Here is a 24,105-nt window from a genome sequence, read left to right on the forward strand (position 1 = left end):
AGACCATAATTTGTTTATCCAATCACCCATTGGTAGATTTATATTATTTCCAGTTTGGGAATAAAGCTATAGTGAACATTTGTGTATTTATCTTTTGTAGATCATTGTTTTCATTTCTCTTGGGTAAATACTTAAGAATGAAATTACTTGGTTCCTGTAGTAAATTTATATATAATATTATGCTAAACTCATGAGAAACTGACAAATGCTTTCCAAAGGAGTGGTAATATGTTGCACTCTCATTTGCATTGTATCTTGCAAAAACAGTATTCAGTCTTTTTTTTTTTTTCCTAGTGGATGGGTATATAGTGATAGCTCATTGTGGTTTTTAATTTCATTTCCATGGATGGACAATGATATTAAACATCTTTTCATTTGCCTTTTGACCATTAGTATATTTTACTTTGTTAAGTGCTTGTGTGTGGTTTATGCTTTTGGTTTTTCACCTAAGAAATCTTGTCCTACTTTAAATTCACAAAGATTTTCATTTTATGTTTTTTTCTACCAACTTTCAGGTTAATACGTGATAGCCAAAAAACAGTAGAGTTGGAATTCTATTCTTTGAAAATGTTTTTAAAATTTCCTAGTGTATAACAAACATTAAATAACTTTAATATTTGTATTATACATGTTCTAGTACAAAATTTTAACAAAGATTAATTTGTATTTTAGCAAGTAACCTCAGACACTTTGGGCAGTCTCATACATAAGATGGGACTCTAATAGTTACTAGTGGCTTAACCATACTTTAATTACAATATACAGAAATACAAAGATATCTGCTTGTGGGTGTTTTGAGGGAAGGGATGAAATCTTTGATAAAGTATTAACATTTTAAAATTAATATTCAAGACTGTCATCAAAGTAGGTGATTATGGAACTTCCCAGGCAGATTGATGGCAGGAGAGAAATAAGCTTTAGATGAAAAAGAGAACAATAATGTCAAGAAGAGCAATGTTTCTATCATCTCAGAGACCTGCTCTCTTACTCATTTTTGAGGAAAAATAGGGCACAAGCAGAAACAGAAAAGAGATTTAAAAAAAATTCTGAGAAGCAAGATGAGGAATATTCTCTCTTCTTCAAATTTCTCAGTGGAATAAAAAAATAATTTAAGCATATACAGCAGTTCTGCAAACACCATCCCACTTTGACATATTAAAAGCTGCCACACAATGTTGGTTAAGAGCTGGTATTGACAGGTTTACATGAAAATGATACCACACTAGAGGAAAACAGTGGTAGAAGTCTAACTAAAACTTCTTGGCTCCTATGAGATGGCTCCAAAAAATGTATATGAATGACCAGGGACAACTAATCAGGAGGCTGGAAGTAGCAGATCAATGATCTCACTGAAATCCTGGTACCAACTCTGCCTACCAACCTAGTACTTACTCTGACTACCAAAACTGACATCAGAATTACCGAAATTAGTGTTGGTTAAAGAAAATTAGTATACCAAATTAAGTTTATTCTTAAAAAAATCCATAAAGTGAACAGTAAGGAATTACAAATCATAGTAAGTGGTTTTCCCCAAATATATAATGAGCATGGAAGAAAATATTTTTTGTTATAATAACATTTTCCCAGGGTAAATTTCAGACCACAATTTGTTATTATGAACAATTTTTAAAATGTTTGATTAGTAATGTAATTAGGCTCAAACGACACTATACAACTGTCAATAGCCAAAGTATATAGTTGAGGGCTTTGATACTTAATATATTGTTACTAAAGAAACAGGAAAATTGAAAGGTAAGAGACACTATTAAGACTTACTAAACTAGTAAAGAATGTTGATACTTTGCATGTCACATCTCTTAGCTTCTACTATTATATTTATAATTGATAGATACAAATATACACTCATTGTAATAGCCTTGAGAAACATAGTATTTTGTTATTTCTTTTAACATGAAGAAATAAAGACCTCTCAAATGATTCACAAAGAGTCTCTCACTTGCTGCTGAGATATTCTGTGTATAAAATTTTCAAGTTAGCCATTTGTAAAATAAAAAAAATAAATAAAATAAAATTCAGATTTGAAATATATTTTCATTATTTCAAAAATCAACAGGTTACTTTTATTCATAAAAAATAAAACAAGTATCAAAAATATTTTATTAGAAGAGCCATATTTTATTTTCCCTCTGATCTAAGGAAAAACATGTTAATTTTATTATATAAAATAGTCTTTGTTTTAAACACCCAGTTCCTGGATCTTGGTTTTGTCTAATAAAGAAACCAGGATTCCTTGGAGAAATGGCTGAATCCAAGGAAGGAGCAAGTAATGTAAGATGATCCTGAGACACTTTGTTGTATCAAGAAGTAAGGAAGTGCCCAAAAGATTAAAGGGTGGAGCAAGCCAAAGAGACAAAGGAGAAAACTCAAAAGAGCTCATAATTGCCAAAGATGGGATATTTTGAAACAAAATAAACAACATAGTATTTGCATAGAATGCAAAGTATAAAACAAAAAAATAATGAATTCATACACAAATAAGTCAGTGACCGAATAATGAATAATTGGAGAGAAGAGACAAATCTCTCTTACAGAAAAATTCCAAATAATTCATGCAGATACTACTCTCTTCAAGAAGTGAGACTTAATACCCGACCCCCACTCCCAGGTTGTGTTTAGTGACTTACTTCCAAACCATAAAGTAGTAAAAGGGAAAAGATGACTTTATGGTGAAGAAACTCAGTAAACACTATCTCAGCATCTTGTAGATAGCATGGTATAACAGGATGGGATGGATAATCCACTTCTGAGGTCTTCTACCAAAAACTAGCAACTTCGGTCTAATCATTAAAAAACAACAACAACAACAACAACAACAACAAAACAATGGACAAACCCAAAATGAGGTGCATTCTGCAAAAATCTGAACAGTTAAAGTCAAGGTCATCAAGAACAAGGAAAGTCTGAGAACTGTTGGAGATTATGTTGTTATGGCTACATAATGACTGAATATAATGTGACATCTTGGATAAAATTCTAGAATAGCAAAGGGCATTAGGGAAAACTGGTAACATATGAATAAATTGCTGAGTTCAATTAATAGTAATGTAGCAGTATTGGTTCTCAGTTTTGACAAATGTACTCTGCTGAGGTAGGATCACAATAGGGGATATATGAGAGTCCTCAGTACTATCTGCAGCTTTTCTATAAACCTGAAACAATTTTATGTATTTATGTATTTATGTATGTATGTATGTATGTATGCATGTATGTATTTATTTATATTTAGGTGAGGTAATCCTTGGTTGACCTTACAGATTGCAAGGTTCTGTCAGCTTAAAACCCCTTAGTTTTTAATTTTTTTATGCCTACAGCATCTGGTCTTCCTAGGTGGTCTCCCATCCAAGTACTAACCAGGCCCAACCCTGTTTAGCTTCCGAGATCAGATTGGATGGGGCTTGTTCAGGGTAGGATGGCTGTAGACTGAATCTATTTTAAAATAAAAAGTTTATTTAAAAATATTCTTCATTAGTAATATAACTAGGCTTTTTAGGATTATAATACATGACTATCAACTGACTGATACCTTCTAAGCTTTCATCATGGCTTTTATATCTATCATAAAAATAAACTTTGAATTTTATTGGGATGCATAACTAAAGAACCTTTAATCTTCTATGAAGATCTTACAAAAAGCTGTTGTAAAAAATCTGATGTCTTGCATGCTTTTATGTTCCATATGGGAATGCTGAAGGAAAGCTTTAGACATATAAAATGATCTATTTGTTTAGGTATTCTTAAGGTGCTTGGTAGAGTGATTTTGCATTATTAATATTCACTGAATGCCATAATTCTATAGTACAGATCCATTAGTTATACCTCCCCTGAAAACATAATTAATGGATCTGTCCTATGGGACTAAAGTTTATTTATAAAGATTTCTTGAAGTGAAGCATGATCAATTGAGCTCAAATATGTTAAGTACATAAGCAGATTTGAGTGTAAGTAAAATATTTTAAGCCACTTGGGTAAATTTTATAAAATAATTTTCTAGATATAACAAAATAAAATGGACACTTAAATGTGTTAACTCTAATTTAAGCATGTATTCTCATAGTTATAAAATTATATAAAATATATGCACCACATGTTATGCTCTATGCTGTTTTAATAATCAATGGTGTTACTACTGATAAAGTATATAGGTTAATTTTCTTGAAGATGTCATTCTTTTTTTTAGATGTGTAAATTTTCATTGAAATTTCAGCCATTTATTCATCCAGATATTCAATAATTATTGATAGCACATCAATTTCCCTGCTTTAGATATTAAAGTTTGCCATGATTCATCCCACTTGTAAGACATGGTTGTCCCAAGGACTTAGTAGGAAAGGGAATGCAGTGCATCTAATTGTGGCACAGAAGGACATTCTTTATACATTAGTGGGTAGACTCATGAGTGCTAATTTGTGCCCTTCATCGAGTATATCTTTAAAATGACAATGAGCTAAAAGCTCTGGGCAACAATAAAGTGAGTACAATATCCAAATCAGGACTAGCTCTTCATACTTTGGTCAAGCTCAAAAACCTTACTAATTTATGTCGCATCCTTTTTTGGTCGTATTTATTCCAAATGAAAATGCAGTGGGTTTTTTTTTTTTTTTCTTTATAACATGTTCTTATAGTTAACATCTGCTTCTTTGCCTTCTCAGCATCTAATCCATTTTACTATGTTAACAAAATTTGAATTTTCCTTTGGGGAGTGATTTGTCCTAAATTCTCAGTCCATTCGTTGTGAATACTGGTGATCAAATACCCTTGAAATAAGTATGAGCATACAACAAAGACCTGTCCAACTTTTCTTACTGGATACAAAAAGGCACAGGAGCCACATCATTTAAATGAAGTTCAAATATGGAAACTGTGTTGGAATTTTGAGAATAAGATGCTCTCATTCAACTAATGCTGCTAAGATCAATGAATGTGCTTCTGATTTGTCAGTGGTCACCAAGTAGATGGAAAATCCCTAGAAAAAAATCCAACACAGAGCCAATCCAAGAAACAGACAAAAGGAAACTGAGTCCTAATGATAAATGAGACACGCTGATAATTCAGTTCCAAATGGTCAAATCCTTCTCACAAAATAGTGTGCCAAAGATTTAAGCATCCTTTCCAATATAGGAATAAGCAATAAGTTTCGGAAGTTGCAAGTTATAGAATTTAAAATTTGGAACTGGCTGACACAAGTAGAGTATAAAGAGCCAGGATACTATTCTATTTTAAGTTGGGAAGTTAACAATACTTATGTGATAGCAAAATAATTTAGTCAATTATTTTCAAATTTGGGGGAGACACAAATTATATATTTTTTTTAAATTTGGAGCTTCATGATTGTGTTAAAAAATGCCTAGATTTAAGAATGTATTTACTTATTATTTTGTTAAATTTAGTATATATTTTTAAATTTATTTTTGTCTAGATAACACATTCACATAGTCCCACATTCAAAAGGTACATCTCTTCCCCAGAAAGCATTTCTCTTCCACTCCTAGTTCCCAGACATCCAGAGAGCCTTAATTTTACCAATTTATCATATGACCTTCCACAGGTGTTATATGTATATAATAGATATATCCACAAAGATATAGTCATTGATTTTTTTCTTTCAGACATCTAGTATAACATGTTATAAACACTGTTCTTCAACTTGCCTTTTTCAAATTTTATTTGTATATAATGAGTTCCCTCAGTCTATTATATTGCTTTATAGTATTCCATTTTATATCTATATCATAATAGAGCTAACCAGTATTGCATTCCCACTCTTTTGCTATTATGAACAGAACTAAAATGAAATCTGATATTATATACATATCTATCTAAAAGATAATTTTTTGGATATAAAGTTACTGGGCTAAAAGATATATTCAATTGTAATTCAGAATGCTTTGGCCAAATTGTCTGACATAGAGATTCTATCGGTTTATAGAATTTTACAAGGCTTAAGAGCAAATATTTTGCCACTCTCATCATGTATTCTCTGCTTCTAAAGGCCTTTAGTACTGAACCACAAGGTAAACAAAAGCTCTAGTTGCAGGTCATTAACTGAAAATCACAGAAGTTTCAAAAATTATGTCTTTTTAAAATGTCTTCCTGTATGATATCGATTACCTAAGGCAGCTCAGAGAAGTGATATTGCAACATACACCTGGCTCAGTGTTTAGTCAGCTTTGCTTTTAGCTCTATTCTGACCTTGTGATCAATTCCAATTGCTAATATCATTCCTTTATTGTTTTGTCAGTAAATTAAAGCTAAATCAAAGCTGTGACCAAACCTTACAATAACCTGAATTATTGGGCTATAGCAAAGAATTAAACTGGCCCATTCCTGCAGAGTGAATCTCAAAGAAAAAAATCAGAAATTAATTCTTAGTTTGGAAGGTTCAGAAATTAAATTATGTCAATTCACATGAGTGAATATGTTTTTTTCAAATAATACAGAATAACTAATGGAATAAGTGATTATTTCGGGTACGGGCCAACATGGTAACTAATAATGAAAACTAAACTCGGCATAAGAACTCAGGGTGGCAACCTATTTAAGTTCTTCTTTTTTAGTGAAGAGAACCACTCAGAAAACACATTGCAGAGCAGACAGTCTTTGTTTAGTATAAAGTTAGAAAAATTAATAATACTTCAGGGATGCTTTTTCAAGCAATAATAAATGTACAAAGAAATACAAATCATTTAGAACCCAAGCACTTTTTTTTTTAACACTAGAGCTTCACCATAGTGACAAACTCATATTATCTGATTCATTTAAAAAAAAATTAAAAACAACTACCAAAAGCACATTTACTTCATGCCAGCATACTGCAATATAACTGAGAAGAGAAATAGCTAATCTTATTAGTAATATATATATATATATATTACTAAAATATATATATTTTAAATCAGCTAATTTTGTTCATAGTGTTATTGGTTACCTCAAGAATGACTAAGCTTATTAATTTTATTTTGCTTTTGGTTTGCTTCAATTTTAAGAAATTGCAGTTTCTACTCTTATATTCAAATTCTGGGAGCATACAATAGTTGGTTGTCATTCCCCCAAATTATACAGATACTGTATGACGAATTCTTATTTGAACCACACTGCATCTGATCCCTAATCTCTGAGTCTGGATCCAAACCAGTTGCTGCTGGATCTCCTTATGCCTTGATCTATGGCTTGAATCTCCATTATCCCTGTCTGTCTGTTTTCCTGAACATTCTTGGTATGTTCTGCTACCAACAACTTCAAACTACAGTCTCATTTTATTAACATTTAACAGTACTGAGAATCTACCATACACCAGATTCTGTGATGTATATTTGAAAAAACAGTCTCTGCCTCCAATTATCTTAAGTTCATTAGGGGAAATAAACTAGTGTGAAAAGTACAAACTAGAAAAAGGAATAGATAGATGATGAGAGATAGATGATAGACAGATAGATGATAGATAGATAGATAGATAGATAGATAGATAGATAGATGATAGATGGATGACAAATAAAAATCTAAATACAAAGATGATCACTGATAAAATTTTTATGTATTTTTCCCAGTTTTCTTGTAATTGATTGGAATCAATGTACATTATAATAAATCTTATCTCAAACTATATTCTCGGGATTTTTATAACATAAAATATTTTTAATCAATGTAATTTATGATGAATGTATACAATTCTATCCTATAAGTATACCTTTATTTATTTTGGCAGGCCCTTAATTTTAGACATTTTTATATTTCCACTTTTTCTTTATAATTAATGCTATAATATTTTAAAAATGTATCTGTGATTTCTTTTAATACATTTATAGAATTTTAAAGTCTTGGTTACAAATAATTGGCTAATTTCACATATATTAATAAATTGTCCTCCAAGACTAATGTACTGCTTTTTATTCCTACTTGAGAAGTTTGAGAGTTCTAAATTTATTATAACTTCGATAGGTAAAGAGAAATATATCATGTTATTTAATAGGTTGTGATTTACCAATTGGTTAATTATTAGGAAAAATATACCCTTAAATTCCATTCAAATAAACTCTAAATGGGTTTAAGTGCTAAATATAAAAACAATCTAAAAGAATTACTTGAAAATATAGGTAAACATTATCAATTATCATAGAATGGAGAGGACTTCTCTATTCGTAAACCTAAATAAATCATAAAGTCAAAAGCTGATATATATGGCTATGTTGAATTTTCTGTATATTAAAGAAAACAATTATAAAGCAAATAAAATATTTGGAAAATTTTGAAGTTTGATGAGAATACTTATTTCTTATTCCTGGGTTTCTTTTCACATAGAGAAACTCTAATAGTGTTACACTTTCAGTTCCTCTGCCTAGCAAAAATAGGATTACTTTTCTTGCTGACAAATTTGGCATGGATGAATTCGGTGTGCTGGGCTCAGCTTATTCCTCTTTCTTTCACTAGCAAGATCACATGCAGAGAAGATATGTTCTGTTCTATAGCTATGCAGTGTGCCTTTTATTGCTAAGGTCTGACTAAGTAAGAGCTTTAAGCCTCAGATCATAAGGGTTTGACCTGAAAGGTTGTCTGCCGCTTCTGGAGACTTTCTCCATAGGCAGAAGCTATTTTTATATTCTTCTGAGTCTTAAATGATGGTTTGTGGGATGAATGGGCCCCACCAAAGCCTCCAGACCCCAACAACCTCAGAAAGACAAAAGTCATGTGTAAACTCAGCCAAAACACAGATGCCAGGGCCTGCTGCTAGTTAACTTTGAACTATACAGAGCAGATATTCACTAGCCGATGTGGCTGGTACAATATTGAACTGGAAAAAGAGAGTGTCTTTCCATTCTTGGACTTTTAAAGTGTTGGTAGATAGGATAATGTTGGCAACTTTTAAATTGCAAGACAATTGAATTCTGAGTATGCTACAGAGAGCTACTAAGCTTCTAGCTTTAAATTCTGAGTGCCAGCCCTAGCCCTTAGATCTGGATATACTGCATATGGTAGGCAGCTTCTGGAATGGCCTCTAATGCTTTTTATTGCACTCTTGTGTAATCCCCTCCTCTTAAGGGTGGGCTGGATTTGGTAACTCACTTATAATGAAAATAAAACAACAACACAAAAAGTGGCAAATGTTAGGTAAAAAGAGACTACAGAAGGATAAGTGTGGCCACTAAGAAGATGATTGTAGTAAGTTAAGAGAAAACGGTGACTTGGACAAGGTGTTATTAGTGCAGGTGGTGAAAAATGGTTGAAGAGTATACATATTTTAAAGGTAGAAATGATAGAATTTCCTAGTGGTTTAGACATGATCTAAAAGAGAAACTGAGGAGTTGGGAGTGATTTCTAAGTTTTTACCTGAGTAATCAAGGATTAAGTAGGAATTTATTGGGATAGGAAAACCGGAAAAAAATCAGTTTGTTCAAATTAAGTTTAAAATTCCAGTTGGACATAGTAGTAGAGATGTCAGATAAATACTTGCATACACTGGATGAGATAGAATAGACAAGAAGATCATGGGAAAATAGAGTTTAAGGCTGAAATGCAAGGTGATACAACGATTTGTAAAATAAGAACTATTTCAGGAACAATACTGCAAAGAATGAAAACAAGTAAAGATCTATAATCTTTAAGGAATAGGGGGAGGAGTGTGATTTGGGGTCTAACGAAGACTACAGTAAAGAGGAGGTTAAAAGTAGCAAAATGACATGAGCTTCAAGCCAAGTGTTATTAGGTGGCAGGAAAGAGAATAGTCATTAAATTATGAACAGGAGCAAAACGAACATCTACTTCTCCAGGCCCCATAACACGAGGTGGTATGGTTGTGAGAATAGCCCCTACTTATTTATGCCATCTAGAAACCAAAACTATTTCACCTAAATTCTTTTGCAAACCCTCTCAAAGAGGATAAGAAATTTAGCATTTTTCTGTAGCAAATATACCTATGACCAACTTAACCAATTTATAACAAAAAACAAAGGAGGAAAATGAGCAGAATAAGTAGAGAGAAAGCATTTATTTCAATTTTACACCAATTGTCTAAATTTAGTTTTGCTGCATTATATATTCTAATCTTTGAGGTAATGTTCAGTTTACCTCTTTGTCCATACATCATTGTTTGTTTAAACTTCCTCAAGTTATCAAGAAAGCTTGTAGTATTCACCAAAGCTATCCAGCATGAATAGCTAAATCCTGATTACCAAAGTTGTTATCTCCTCTACTATGCCCAAATCACAGCTATTAAGGGCAACTTTAGGTTTTGATTTTTGCTTGTTTCTTTGTTGCCGTTGTTTAAATAATTTAATTCACAACTTGAAAAGGCAATTCTGAAGTGGAATACATTATTGGTGTGCAGGAGCCACCTTGCCAGGGCTCCCTAGAGTTGATTGTGTTTATCTCTTCCAGAAGGGATTAACAGCTCAGCAAAGTCTTATAAAAAAATTACTTGAAATGAAAAACTTCTGAACAATAAGTAGCCAGAGAAAGAAACCTTATCTAAACTTAAACAGAACCTACCAAAGATACAGCTGCCATTGATCCCTTAACACCAGGAGTGGGATTTCATTTGCCCATGAGCATACAAAAAAGCCCAATAGACCTTTCCATACTTTCCCTCTGAAGCCTTAAACTAGGCCCTCTTTTTTTGTTAAGTTGGTATAGAAATCTTTACCTCTAGCTCTTCAGTGAGTTCCTCATTACTAAGTAGCTCTTCATGAAAAATAAACTTTTCTCCAGTTAATATGTCTATTGCCAATTAATTTGAGGGGCCAAGGACAGTCGATCATAAATTAGTAGAGATTTCCTCCCCAAACTTCTTGAATTCATGTTCAGTTATGTAATATTAGGAGTTTGAAATTAGCCATGGAGAGATTATTTACACCACAGAAACTGGCAAATGCTACGAATCGGGTCCTTCTATTTGGAGAACTGATTGTTATATTAGCCAGGTACCTGCATACCGCTGGACACTTTCAACATACACAGATGTACAATGTACAGTTAATTATTCAAGACCTTGAGAAGGAGTAGATAAAGCTTTAATTGCATTTATTTATTTTTATTTCTTCTCTTTCTAGAAAGAGTCACAAAATCCATAGGGAAGATTGATTTCTAAATAGAGCCTATCTTGCAAATTCTATCATTTTCCAAGATTCCATTTCTGTATTGGACTAAAGATCTGACTCAAAAAATTATAATTCTTATCTGTACTGGTGTATCTTAAGATATGCCCCTAACATTCTCCTCACCCTCCCCAATCCTTCCCACACCCTAACATTAGATCAATGTTTCTGAATCATGTTCTTCATGCCTCTCCTTTGCTGAAACATTTCAATATTTCGCTTAAGAATATGAATGAATTCTGCACTCTTTAGGCTGGCTATCGGGTCCCTCAAACTGAGAAAAACCTCTTTTAATTCCATAACTTATAGATACCTGAGTCCAAGTCTCAAGACATTATTAGTTGTTTTCCAACTATTCTTTTAACCATAATTCCTCTCACACGATTTACTTTCTTCCAGTCACTACTCTATCAGAAAATTGGAAATGCATTCCTTCAATAACATTTATATCAAAACCTGATCTATCATTTACAACTAAGCTCAGATGCCTACTCTTCCACAAAAACTTCCTAAGGCCTCCAACAGCAAGCAATATTGTGACTCTCTGAACTCCAGTAGTGCATTTTCTGTAGCTCTTTGGGGCTCTTACTATGTGTTAACTTACTACATTTTTTTGTACATATCTTATATTCTTTCTAGATTTCAAGGGCCATTGGGCTGTGTTCTTCTCTTAAGCAAGCATTTTTCACAGTACAGGGTAAAGAGACTTTCACATAACAGACACTGGGGGGAAAAAAAAAGCCCTGTAAATCAATTGTTATAAAAGTTCTTTAGGAGAGTCAAGATGACATAGAGGGTAGAGGCTTTGCACATTTCCTCTTGTGACCACACCAAAATTGTGATGAATCCATGGCAAATAGCAAGCAGTCTCCTGGTGTCTGGATGAATAAATGCTCTACAACTAGGGAGAGAATTAAGAGATCACCTTGCTACAATGGGAGGGGGTGGAGAAGTGAGGCTGCCACGTGGGCTAAGCAAGACAGAGTCCACGGCAGTTGCAGATGGCAAGTGCAGATGTTCCTCTTAAAGGGGCCCCAGCTGCAGCCTCGACAGACTTTTGCAGTGATGGACTCACTTGCCCTGAGCTCTAGTGCTGGAGAGGTTACTGTAGGGGAGGGTGCACCATAGAAATATGAGGGAAGACAGAGTTGTAGAGCTTTAGGGAGAAGGCCAGAAGGCTTTTTCTCCTGGGCAGAAGCGCCAGTGGTATACACTGATCCTTGGTTGAGCCCTCCTCCCTCCCAATGTGCAGACATAGCTCTTCCATAGCTGAGATGTCATCAAACTGGATAACAGAGGTCGCTCTGCCCATAGTATTCCCCAAAACTCTGCCTCTCCCAACTTGTGACCCTGCCCAAGTCACATCCAGTGGTGTCCTCATGGTGCCTTGTGCCCTTGCTGAGCAGCTCCAACTCCCACACTGGCAGTAGCCAGCCTGTTTCTGGTATGGCCTCTTGAAAGAACTATAAGCACGGCACCTGTGGATTGCCTGCTGAATCTTAACAGGTGGCCCTGGAGGGGCACAGGCTGGGGCTAAAATTGGCCTACAGCTGAACCCCTCTCAGGACTATGCCACTGGACACCTATTACACGAAGCCACACTAAGATGACCAGGAGACTTAGGAGCTCTGCTTAGTACATAGAAACAGACACAGAAAGGCAGGCAAAATGGAAAAACAAAGAAGCAGAAACCATATGAGAAAACAGAACAAAGCTCCAGAAAAAGAGCTAAGCAAAATGGAGTCAAGCAATCTAACAGATGCAGAGTTCAAAACACTGGTCATAAGGATGCTCAATGAACTTAGGGGAAGAGTAGATTAACTGTGAGAACTATAACAAAGATAAAAAACATAAAAGTGGAAATGGAAATTATAATAGAGAACCAGTCAGAAATGAAGAATACAATATCTGAGATGAAGAGTATATTAGAGGGAATCAATGTAGTGGATGAAGAAGAGCATCAAATCAATGATATAGGGGATGAGGTAGCAGAGGATACCCAATTAGAACAGCAACAAGAAAAAAGAATCCAAAAAAAGGGAAGATAATTTAAGGAGCCTATGGGATGACATTAAACGTAACAACAGTCACATCATAGGGGTACCAGAAGAAGAAGAGAGAGAACAAAAAGTTGAAAACCTAGTTGAAGAAATAATGATGGAAAACTTCCCTAATCTGGTGAAAGAAACAGCCTAGGAAGCTCAGAGAGTCCCAAGAAAGGGGAACCCAGAGGCCCACATCAAGACACATCATAATAAAAATGCCAAAGGTTAAAGACAAACATAGAATCTTAAAAGCAGCAAGAAAAAAACAGTTACCTGCAAGAGAACTTCCATAAACTGTCAGCTAATTTCTCAAAAGCCCCCACAGAAGGGCTTGGCATAAAATATTCAAAGTGATGAAAACACAGGATCTACAACAAAGATTACTTTATCCAGGAAAGCTATCATTCAGACTTGAAGGATGGATAAAGAAAAAGGTAAAGGAGTTCATCATGACCTTGCCAGTATTACAGAAAATGTTGGAGGAACTTCTTTAAGAAAAAAATATGTACCAAAAATATTAATAAAAAATGGCAGTACCTACATATCTATCAACAAGTTCCTCAAATGAAGAATTAAGTGCTCCAATCAAAAGAATAGGGTAAGAAAAAAAGATACATATGCTGCCTACAAGAGACTTACTTCAGATTAATAGACACACAGAGACTAAAACTAAAGAGATAGAAAAAAGATATTGCATGATGGAGCTAGAGAGTATTGTGCTGAACGCAATAAGTCAGATAGAGAATGACAAATGCCATATGATTTAAAGTACCTGTGGAATCTAAAAAACAAAATAAATAAAAAACAACAACGAAAACAGAAACAAACTCAGATACAGAGAACGTTTTGAGGGTCACTGAGAGAGGAATTAGAGGTGGTCACTGAAAAAGGGGAAAGAGTTTAAGAAGTACAAATAGATAGTTACAAAATAGTCCTGGAGATAGAAAGTATAACTTAAGAAATACAGTCAATATTATAACAAATATGTATGTGGGTAGAGGGGTACTAGATTTATTGGGGTGATCACTGTGAGTTATACAGATTTCTAATCAGTGTTATATACCTAAAACTAATATGATATTGTATCCCAACTATAACTGAAAAATAAAAAATATATATATTATTAAAAAAGTTCATTAGGTCATTCTGATTTGCAACCAGGATGGAAATCATTAGATTAAATGAATAAATGAATGAATGAATGTTGAATTTGGTCATATCTTATGAAAGATTTCATAAAGAGGTAAAGATTTGTACAAGCAGCAAATAAATGTACTAGAATTATGGGGAGTGGGGGCAGGATTTGTATACTGATAAAATAATAGATAAGAACTAGTAGTATATTCTTATGGATTGCTTCAGAAGATAAAAGAAATAGGATATAAAACACATAATGTTATTTCATTTTTGTCTGTTGAACTGCTTATTTACTCCTGTTTTCAACCTATGTTAATATTTAGTATGTATTTTGAAACATTATTATTTTTTGAGATAATTTAAACAGAAAAAAGACAATTTAAAATCCTTAATATGGTCTAGTCCTTATCTATATCCCTGTCCTGGTCTCCTGACACTTTTCATCTTGAACTTTAAAGTCTTGTACAGGATCCTGGAAATTATGATGCAGAGCAGTTAATCACCTAACATGCTCTGTTAAAATGCTCATTTGGGTCCCAATGAATAGATCCTGCCTCAGTTGATCTGTGACACAGCCTGGGAATCTGTATATTCATCATTTACCCATGGATTTCTTTCTTTGGATGGTCTGTAGTTTCACTTTGAGAAACAGGGCTGTAGTAATAAGAACCTGCTATAGTTCTCTTCAAATATTCATTGGTCTCCTAGCTCTTTGCCCCCACTAAATCTCTTCTCTGTTCCCAGAAAGCCCTTTAACTGTTCCTGCTCTCCCCACCCACAATTTCCTTTTCCATCATTGCACAGCCCTTAACCAGCACATTCTTACTTATTTCTCAAGCTGTAATTAATTCAGCGTCATCTCTGCTACAACAGTAGCTTGTGTATACCTCCTTTTTTTCCCAGTGAGATTTGGGCTCCTTGACTTCAACCTCAGCTTAGCAAGTTACTAATTATGTGACCTTAGGCAAATTACATATGCTCTCTGGGCAGTGTTTTCTCTTCTGTAAAATGGAGATGATAATAGAATCCAGGGTAACTGGGAGAGGTAAATGAAGTAAAACTAATAAAAATAGAGCTGGCACGAAAATAAGTGTTAAATAAGTGCTAGCTTTTGGCTATTACCATGCTACATTGAAATTATTTATGTGTCTGTGAAAAATGTGAGCCACCTTCAGAGCAAGTTCATGTGTTTTTCGTCTTTTTATCACAGAAACTACCATCATTATTCAACTGAGGTTTATTGCACAGTTTATTATTATGAATTTAGATAATTAGGTTAAAAACAAAACCAAGTGTTTAAACTACTTTCAAAAGCTCTTGTATTGGTAAGTTCGGCTTAACAGGACTTAAGTAGCTTTCTGTTCATAGCTTTAAAAAAAAATTAGCTGTTTCTCAATTAATTTTAACCACAGTAAAATACCCAGTATGTTAGAATATACATTTTGTTATCTAAATTGATTAATACATGAAAAATGCAATGAGACATTTGTATGAATAATTGTTAAGTAATTGTTAAATTGTTAAATAACTCCTTGTTAAATTGTTAAATAACTCCTTGTCAGGAACAAATCAGTTAATGTGAACAAAAGTAAATTCAGCCACAAAACACAGTATGTATTATCTGTGTTCATTATTCACCCTGGCTGGTAGCATACTTTCTTTTCAATTAAAGTAAAATAGTAAAATAAAGTCAGCATAATGCTAATTCAACTCTAATGTTCACTGCCTGTATGTTGAATTTTGGATATAAGATTTATATTTGGAAAAAGTAATCCATGAATTTTTAAAAGAGTAATTATTTACAGAAAATGCAGAATTTAAATTAATTTAAAAATTCATGACTGAATGAGTTGAACTAGTACTGAAGAATTAATTTACTGTCTTATGTTACCTATAACTTCTGTTCGATAATGGTTTCTAAATAATCAATCTTAATAGTACAATTATATAATACCAACAGTACCTGTCTCAATAAAATATGGTGGAAATTTTATATAATAAAAAAAAATTCCTTGAAAAAATATAATTATCATCACCATTATATTGAAATACAAATATTTGGTTTAATAATATCAATAAATGAAGTAAAATAAATTCTACAAATGTAAAGAGAGTATTTGTTTTTCCTTTTGAAGTTCATAAGCTAAGTTCACCTAAAGAGCTTATTAAATGTCATGTGACCACAGACAACTCTCACTGAACCTAGAAATCACAACTGCTTTGCCTTTATACTTTCCACCTATTTAAATAAGGGGTTCAGTTCCTTTTCTTATTCATTTCTAGCTCTAACACTGCTTGCTATTTCAATGAATAAATTTATCCAAAGAGTAAAATAATAAAGAGGAAATAAAAAAATAATAATAGTAAACTAATCCACCTCAGCTGTAAGTCCCAAGACTCTTATGGTATCTTATAAATTGTTCAATAAAAGTGAGATCTTAATACCTAAGATCTGCAAGTCAATGATTTAGCTTATAAATTAATTACCTATAATACTTTTTGTACTAAAGGCATCTTAAAAATTCTTTAATCTCACAAGTCACAAAATTCCGCATTTATGCTAGGTATTTTTTTATAATTGATGAACTTAGCAAGTTCACATTATCTGAGGCTTTTATTCAAAGCACTGTGTCCTTGAGTTTAGCATTTTAATTTCTTTTTCAATTACACATCTTTTAGTTGCCTAACAGTTGCCAAAGAATGTAGCGATCATAAATTCTAGATTGGTCTTAAAAAAAAAAAAACCTAAAACAACAACGACAAAAATATTTGTTTCACAAATTTGGCCTTCTCTCTATATGCCCTCTGAAAGCACGTAAGCACACAGGTAAGCGCGCGCGCGCACACACACACACACACACACACACACCATGCACTGAGAAAATACCCAATATACTGGCTTAATGGTCCTTTTAATACTGAAGGAAGCATTTGGCAGAAGTTGCAACATTTAAGAGCTCTGATTCTGTAATATTGAAAAAAGATTTTGAGAGTTACTCCCAGCTCTGGAAATTTTCTTTAGAAAACAAAAACCAAACAAACATGAAGCCATTTTCCATGCCCCCAAAGAACAGAACATTTTGAACTATCAGGTTTGTTTATGGTACAAAACATTCCACTGGCACTAAATGCTAGTATGAACATAAAAGAGCTATATTGAAACTTTCTTTCCTACTTTCTACTGACCTTTTCTCTCAATTAAGCAAGGGAAGTTACCACTGTATTGCAGCCTAAGTAAATTAGCTGCCTAGCAAACATTAAATGACTATTCATTCAACTACTATAGCTTATTGCGTACAAGGATTCATGCAAAAGTTAACATAAGTACAATTTTTCTGCCAGGACAAGAAATAAGTTATGCATTTAATCACTAAAATTTGAAGGCTCCAATATACGTACATTTGAATTGAGGGTTATTAACTTATGAAAAGTAGTTAGCAAAGTACCTAATTCATGATAGATGCTCATAATTATTGCTATGCCCATTGAACAAAGACACTACTGTAGAACTGGAATTTGTTTGAAATTTTTTAGTCCAGCATTCTTCACATATAACAATAACCATTACTCTCCCTCAGGTTGTTTGTCCTGATTAAAACTATTGGTGCAAACATAAATTCCTAAATTGCCATGGCACTTTTATTGTCACAAAATAATTTTCCACAGTTTTTAACATGTGTGCCTTTGTACTGACAACTAAATTATAAACAGAAGGACAAGAATTTTTCCCCTTCCTCCCTTCCTTCCATCTCTCCTAGTAAAGAAAGTATTTACTTCCCATTGCAGCTAGCATCATGGAAGACATACTCAGGGAATTAACTGGCTTTTGGTGTCTCTTTGGTAGCATAATTTCAGAGTATCATAAAATTTAAAGACTTAGAAATGATTTAGATCCAAAATCTTATAAGAAACTGAAGCCTGAAGAGTTTTCCAGAAGTAACACAATAACTAGTTGCAAAATTTGACAAAAAAACAAGTCGTATCTGATTGTCAACTTAACAATGAGCTATCAATAGAATGCTTTTCCAAAGTCATCAAGTGTACTCCTTTTTTTTTTTTATCATTGTTTGTAATCTTCTTCCTATCATCTCAGTGAAATTTATCTTGACTGATTAGGACTATTAACAAAGGTCCTCTTCTAAATGAAATAAAAATCATTTTACAATTATTTTCTTTCTACATAGTCTAGGAAATCCGACACCAATTTGTGGCTGGGAAAGCGTAAATGGCAACATATAAATTTTGGGGAAAATTATTATAAAAATTATTATGAACTATGTTCACATATATGAAATGCAGTGTTTATCTAATGAGGTTTGTAAAGATTAAATATATTTATACATATGAAGATCTTATATTTAATCAATAATTGCTAAGTAGTAAGCTCTCATTAAACGTTAGCTGTCTTGAAAAAAGAGTTTTAAGATTCAGGATACTGTGAAGCAGAATAAGATTTAATGAGCCCAAGCTCATCATTAACCTAATCCCTGGAAGTCGCACTCTACTGAGCTTTACTGATTTTGACATTACGAAACTGTAGCCATCTCTCTAGGATAGCGTTAGTTTCTGTTTTTCACTCTTTAGAAGGAATAAAGGATGTGGGTATACAAGAAGAAAAAAGTAGGAATAGCTTTGAGAATATCTTTGAGAGTCAATAGAGCACTTACTATGTTTGAATGAAAAATAAGTAAAGTAAAATATCTCTTGTAATTTAAAGGTTATATTGTTACTGTTGTATTTGTATTTGATAATATTTTATGTTGTTTGGTGATAAAAAGCTAAAATAAAATAAAGTAATATTAAGGCATTTTACATTTTTCATTAACTGAAATTCTCATTTCGATGTCAAAATTTCTTTTAAAAACTGTTACACATTATTCTAAAATCTATTACATACACCTTGCCTTATTAATGTGAGTATACTGAACCATAGTACATTCTAATTTATGTTTTAGGTGTAGCATTATAAACATCAATTACTCTCCTGTGCTTTGTTATACAGGGCTGCAGTTTGAATTACTGCCACCCTGCTAAGTGTCCCTACTGGTTACTGCTACTAGCAAACCTTCCTCCTAATTTGTTCCTTTTAATCCAGGGTTTTCCAAACTTATATGACTACATAATATTTTCATATTATAATTCATAAATGGAACATAATCAGGAAGTTGTGAGATAAATGTGTTCTAGGATTAAAGTAGATGCCAAAAATTTATTTAAAGTTAGAAATGATCAGCATTTGAATATCATACTTAACAAAAACATTTAGTAACACAACAAAGACAAGTAAAATTATAAGTTAAGGCACATAACACTGACCAGCTATTAAAAATATGGTTAGAAAAACTGTCATTGAATAAAAAAATAAGTAAACATTTAAGTAAACATAATTGTTTAATGTTTTATGTGATTTACCCTTCAACTTTATGACGGCATTTGCAAATGAAAAATACCTCCTTAAATCAGAGTTTTCATGATCACAAGAGCTCTATAAATGTGTTTGATATTTTATATCTATCTTGAAAATAAATTATAAAAGGATAATTAATTACTAAATTAAAAAAAAGAAATTTTTATTTAGTTGGTTTGTGGTATAGTCTACCAGAACATCAGTTAACATCTCACTTAATGTAAGAGTTCTTTGGAACATGGTTTGTGAAATACTAGCCAAATATCTGATGGATTTAGAAATAAGATAACCAAGGCTATTTAAATTGTAGAGAGTAGATCTCTTATAGATAAATCTATAAGAGACTAAGAGACATATATGTGAGTAAAAAGAGTTTGTAAACCATAGGATAAACATTTAATAGTAAATTTATTAAAGTATTTCTACTTCAATAAATAAGAAGTCTACTATATTGTTATTTTTATTGTTATTAAAGTTGCTATCATCTACCATGTCTCAGGTACTACATTAAGCAAATATTTAATGCTCATAGCAACTATATGATATAGACAACTTTTATCTTTATTTTGCAGATGGAGGAATTGAGACTTAAAGAGGTTAAGTATATTGTTAAAAATTATACATCAAGAGAGTAGTAGAACTGAGATTATATATCCGATTTCATAGTTTGAGTCAAACTCCTTAAAATAGAAAACAGAAGCTTCTGGTGAAAGCATGCAACTCTATATTATGGGGTCATAATTATCTATGTAGTATCATTTTATCAGGAAGTTTACAATTTCAAATGATCATTCCAGAGAATTAAACTGCCTATTTGAGCTGAGAGAGAGAGAGAGAGAGAGAGAGAGAGAGAGAGAGAGAGAGAAAGTGAGAGAGAGGAAGGGAGGGAGGAGGGAGGGGGAGAGTGAGTAAGAGGCAATAAGGGGTTTCTGGCTGCAAGGCAAGAATGAAATAATGAAGGGAATATAGATCATGCATAAGGAGAATATGGTCTCACTGACAGGGTAAGAAAAATACAGTTTGGAAAAGAAAGATGAGAACATTAGGCTAGGAGAAGCGGAAGATCAATCTGAATTTAGAGAACTCTAGAAACATTTGGCATATAGGACAACAGATTTTTCTAAGAGGGAATTTTTAATAGGACAATTATTCAGTTCATTCAGTGGCACTATTTGAGATTTAAGAAGATAACACAAGAAACTAACTAGAGGTAAGTAAAATATTAAAAATTTTCTCATGTCGCAGAAGCATTCATAACAAAACCACTTTATAATGGTAAGCGGACAAGCGTTTTGTTGTTCTCAGCATCTTTCTACTCAAGCATCCCTTGGTCCCTATTCTTACCACATACAAATTTATCGAACTCCCTTCCTGAGTTATTACTGCTTTGAATGTTAATACATTATTGCATTATTACACTCATATTTTTAAGACTTAGCACCTCTTCCAGAACATGAACTTCTGGTAGTAACCACTGCTGGTGCCCCACACATGTGGTTTCCCATCCCTTCCATCAGCTCTGTCCACACCTGCCAAGTTTATGCATGCTTTGCTTCTAAAGGCTTCTACCTGCAACCTTTAGAGGACTGCCCTGGGCGCTGGAGTCTCCTAACCTGTAGGAGTTGGTGGATGTATACCTGGGAGCTTTAACCTCACAGCCATATCCCCACTGCCTCTTGTCTTGGCCAATAGGAGTATAAAAGCCATATTCCTTGGCCTAGAAGCAGGACTAACTCTGAAGTGTAATTTAACCCCAGAGCTTTCCATAGGATCAGACTGAGCTTGGAACTTCAGCTGAAATTTCTCCATTGCCTAGCTTCTCTGTCTTCCAGCTCTTCTTTTCTCCACTCCCTTAATGCTTTCTCATAGGAGCACTTCCTAGATATTAACCATTTATACTTGAACTTTTAAGTTCAAAGCCTACTTATTAGAGCATCCAACCTATAGCATTCCTTGAATCTGGGCAGCATAACTAATTATTTTTAAGTTTCCAGCACCAAGTCTTGTCTAAAGTATAGAGCAAGTACTGAATAAGTGATGTGATAATATTTAAATTAAATGTTAGGAATCTCAGTTCAATTTTACCTATATTAATAAATTATTTAAAAAGAAGTCTCCTACCATCAAATAATGCATCATAATCAGATATATTGGATAGTATAAAAGATTTTTTTTTTTTTTACACATAGAGATCTTCCAGCGGTATGATCTATCATCATTTACTTTGAGGATGTAAACTTTGCCCTACTGAACACCCATGAGCATCCAGAATCCCATGGGATTGTTCAGTCATTTTCAGTGCACATATCTTAATTCCTCTTCTCCAAATGTAGTTCAGTGCTCCCTTCATTAATTCGAATGCTAAAAAACCTTGAGAGAAAATGTCTTCAAGTTTAAATTCCTATGTCTTCAGCATTTTCAAAGATTAAAATATCACAATACCTTGAAACCAGAATTAACTGCACATTAAAAGTTGACATTTCTAAATGGTTAGGTAAATGTGTAACATGTGGTGTGCATAGGACTGTTTTAACTCAAACATCATTACTCAGGTTTTCTTGACCCTTCTTAGCCCAGATATATGTAGCTATCTTCTAAAGCAATTTTAGCTTGGCAATATAAAATAGCTTGGCAATATAAAAATATTTTCAGACATACATCTGAGTAAAAAATAATATCATATATTTATTCTGAGTCTTGAGGTGCCTCGGAATCTGAAAGCACAACTGATTTATCAAAGGTAATTTTATAAATATTTCCCTGCCCAAAGTAGACATTTCATTTAAAGTGTTTAAAAGTTTGATAGATGCTCTAGTTAAATGGGTATGTCATATATTTTCTCTGTCTCGGTGTATGAGTAAAATAATTTGAATGTTGTGAAAACAGCTCACAGGAGATATATAAATGCCACCATCAAACATTAAACAGCATTGAGATTAACAAGGTCATTTACCCAAACATTTTAGTAGGTCTTCCTTACTCTTCTGAAAGGCCAAAATTTATTTCATTTTTTAAATTCAGTATATGTGTATTAGGATACTTATTTTTAACGGGATAGTAAGTGTATAATACTGTGACAATCATCTAAGGAGCAGGCTAGGTAAAAAAAAAAAAATTAAAAGAACACTTGTAACATTAAGTGGTAAATACCATTAAATCATTTCACAGAAGTTTAGTGTACAGTGTTTTTGTATCCGGGTGTGGGGTTTGTGGATTTGCAAGAAGAGACCATACACACATGCATGACATACACACACACACACACACACACACACACACATGCATGCACACACGTGCACGCACGCGCGCGCACACACACACACACACACATACACACACTTTAAGAATGAGAAATTATTTACAAAGGATAGAGAACATACAAGGCTATGAAAAAGAGGTTGGGAGTAGGAGCAGGTGTAGCATGTCTTGGGTGAACTGTCCCTAGCCCCTGGCTCTCTAATGAGGATCACAGAATGTCCTTAACGCATGACCTGCAAGAAACCTGCAGACAGAGTTGAGAACATAGACTAATAATGTTTGTTATACCTCAGCCTTTTTATATTTGGGTTTATATTATCAAATCAGAAAAACCTATACTAACAATCTATGTTTTTCCATTTAAAAAAATTGTTTGTGACTGTCAAGCTTTCCTGGTTTCTGAACAAAATCTAGCATCAACAAGGCCACCTTAACAAAGGTGAGTGAGTTGGGACTAATCTAGGGGTGTAGGGTTAGATCAGAGTCAGATCCCAGGGCCCAGAATCCCAGAAAGGCATTTCCCCACAGTATGAAGTAATCAATTCTCTTTGGTTGCAACCTGTTGATTTTGAAGTATATGTTCTCAAGAATTTTACATTAGACATTAAAAAAAAATTTTTGAAGTGCTTTTGTGAAAAATTTACTCTGAGAGAGTAAAGGGATCTAAGTAAGAGACCCAGGAAGAAATTATTTCTCTTATAGTCATTATTTGTATATTGTCTGAAGGAGTTGAAGCTATTTTGCTAACAGCCCTGGAGAAAGTTACTGGTCAAGAACCTTGAAAATGGCAATGGAAGCCTCACTACATACAGTAGTGCAGCATAATTTTCTTTGTTTAATCAATGCTTTCAATTACTTGCTGAAAGAAGCATCCTGATACCAAATTTGTCACCAGAAATGAGTTGTCACAAGCAAGAGACTCTAAAATGTTGAACTTGCAGAAAAGAGAAGATAAAGCATAGAAAGGATGATTGACCCTACTCTTCAAAGCTTTGTGGTTAATGACATTTCTTGTGTGGTTTTGAATCATTTGGCTAAATGTTTGCCCATCTAGGGAACTCACAGAAAAAATTTTAGAATGCTGGTGTTTTGGCTACTTCTTGAAACTCTCAGTTAAGTCCCTCAAGAAAGAGATATGCTTGGTCTAAAGTTG

General features: G+C 33.3%; 1 protein-coding gene and 1 pseudogene across 7 annotated transcripts in view; both read right to left on the reverse strand.

The window, feature by feature from the left end:
* Positions 1–24,105, reverse strand: part of CCSER1 (coiled-coil serine rich protein 1) — a 1,108,427-nt gene that overhangs the window by 650,451 nt on the left and 433,871 nt on the right. The gene's annotated exons all lie outside the window — the stretch shown is intronic.
* Positions 3,324–3,442, reverse strand: LOC118608915 (annotated as a pseudogene).

Source organism: Rousettus aegyptiacus, unplaced genomic scaffold, assembly GCF_014176215.1.
Source record: "Rousettus aegyptiacus isolate mRouAeg1 unplaced genomic scaffold, mRouAeg1.p scaffold_m13_p_10, whole genome shotgun sequence".
Classification (NCBI taxonomy): Eukaryota; Metazoa; Chordata; class Mammalia; order Chiroptera; family Pteropodidae; genus Rousettus; species Rousettus aegyptiacus.